General features: G+C 35.5%; 1 long non-coding RNA gene across 1 annotated transcript; it reads right to left on the bottom strand.

Annotated features, from left to right (window-relative positions):
• Nucleotides 1–596: 596 nt before the first annotated feature.
• On the bottom strand, nt 597–2,212 carry LOC132152362 (uncharacterized). Its single transcript, XR_009436495.1, has 3 exons — nt 1,987–2,212; nt 1,098–1,160; nt 597–918 (listed from the first exon to the last, which is right to left on the bottom strand). It is a non-coding gene; the product is annotated as an uncharacterized LOC132152362 (long non-coding RNA).
• Between the last annotated feature and the right edge of the window lie 136 nt (nt 2,213–2,348).

Genomic DNA, 2,348 nt, shown 5'->3' with positions numbered 1-2,348 from the left:
GACTTTTATAATTACCTAAATGAAATATATCTTCCTTCCCAAATACTGAGATAATATATATATATATACTTTTAGTCAGTTTTCATTAGCCTTTAGATGAAAGTATGATTGGAATAGACTCCCAATAGAAGTCGAATATGTTAAAAAAAATTAAAGTAGAAATAAGTCACTATGAATTCTCTTAAAAAAAGTATAAATTTGATTTTAACAAATCTGAATTGTGAACATTCATAGGGATATCAGTGTTAATATGTTGTATTAATATTTATGTACTGATGTATTCATTCATTCAGTCTGCCCTGGGACTACGGGTTGGCTACATTACCCCCTTTGCTACATTTGGCACATTTTACATTGAGTTTATGAATTGCTATTGTGTATTGTCCCTGATTGAATGAATGAATGAATGAATATTCCTTTTTAGAGAGAGAGTTAGGCTTCAGGTTGAATATAATGTAAAGAATTTCTTTATTCAAATGGCATGTCCTCGATACTAATTTCTGTCTGTAAAATAATGCAAAATTTTATCCATATGATTAACATGAGCTTGATACACATCTGTCTTAAGTGTCTGAAGTGTTTAGTGACACAGGACATGTTTAAAACACAGAGAGCACAAATCTCTGTCGTTTGTCCGCAGCTACTAGTCTGAAAGCCCCAGCCAACCACAAAAGAGACTTTATAGAGTGCAAAACCACTGGCTCCAAGCATGGAGGAACTGCTGTTTCCTGTGGCTGTATGAGAAAGATGTTGGGAATATGTCTGAGGGTTCACACACTGTGAAACCCCGTGGGTCTGTCTCCTCTGGGAAACTGTGGTATTCTGAAGGAAGAAAGGCCTCTGTTTCCCATGAGGAGCAGCGGGTCCCTGCTGAACGCCGGGCTTGTGGCTGGAGATCCAGTAATGAGACGACTGACACTGAGTTTAAACAGAAGCAGATGGCATTAATAAAGTGCTGTGTGTGTGTGTGTGTGTGTCCATCAAGGTGTCTGTATCTGTGTTATCAGCTGTGAGCTCTTGACTGTGATGCTGACTGGAGTGTTTGTGTGTGTTGTTCAGGTAAATACTCTGACAGTATGATTGATTTCAGCATTCACCTGCTCACAGGCAGCAGATTCTGATCACAGCGAGCTTTCAGAGACTCAGATTCACCCCCATTACTGCAGGATTCACAAAAAAGCAGAATCAATCTCAGTGTGATTCTGTTGCAGTTGTTCACCTTGACAAGACTTTGCTTTGCATTTATCCACATGCAAATCTATGTAGAAACACACTCTACACAAGTACAACAAACCCATAATCAAGTGCTTACTCTTTCTCAAATTACTCTTGTGTCATTTTGACAATAGCACACCTCAGTATTACAATAGAGTTTCCTTCAAAAACTCAACAATATGTGTTATTATATCCCTTGTGAAAAAGAAATACACTTTATCTTTTAAAAGAGCACCTATTACAGAACTTATAATACTTAAGTGCAAACTTAATTGCAATCTTTCAAAACGCTTGCTTACGTGTTATTTACAATGAAACGCAAATCTTTTATAGCCTAGTTTTTGCAATTATCTGAGCTTTAGAGTACTTTTTTTGACCCATTAAGTAGGGCTAAAATTTTGAGTTTACAATATAGTTATACGGCTAAATGTACGGTACACTAAAATATAATGTAATGTAATATAATGTTATTACACTTATTTGTTGTGTATTTAAATATATTTGTAATTATGAAGATATATATTAACTTTAAAAATGAATATATTGAATGCAACATGGAATAACTAACACTAAGTTAAAATAAAAATGCATGTGCTTTGCTATATTAGTCAGCACATCAAAATAAGCGTACTCCTGATTTTCATTAGAGTTATATTATCTGTTGTTTGTTTTATTTTCTTTCCACTGTAAGGGCACATTGAATACAACTAAGCACACTTCTTTTTCACAAATGTCAACTAGCTATACATATGTTGTATTACAAACTTGAACTGGCTTGCTCAGCAATATTTTCTTCAAACCAATGCTCCACTGTGACAGTAGTTGACCTGAAAGAGAAAACAGATTATAGTATACTCTAATGCAACTGTAGTGGCCATTTTTGACTACACTGAAAATGCAGACTTGGAATTGCGTTCTGACACACTTCAGAATGCAACACTAAGAGCACTTAAAGTTCGACTGAGCGCTTGATGGTTAGAAATGAGAATGGTTCTGACCTGGGTCAGCATGAAATCAAGTGAGATTGCAGGACATTGGAAATATGAACTTGCATGTCTACATTCCAAGTTTTTCATTGGATGTCTATGACAAAGTCACAAATTCCTGAACATTTGATTGCATGATGGAGCGTC

Source organism: Carassius carassius, chromosome 11 (genome assembly GCF_963082965.1).
Source record: "Carassius carassius chromosome 11, fCarCar2.1, whole genome shotgun sequence".
NCBI lineage: Eukaryota > Metazoa > Chordata > Actinopteri > Cypriniformes > Cyprinidae > Carassius > Carassius carassius.
The sequence above is the reverse complement of the archived record's forward strand: the minus strand, read 5'-3'. Positions and strand labels throughout refer to the sequence as shown.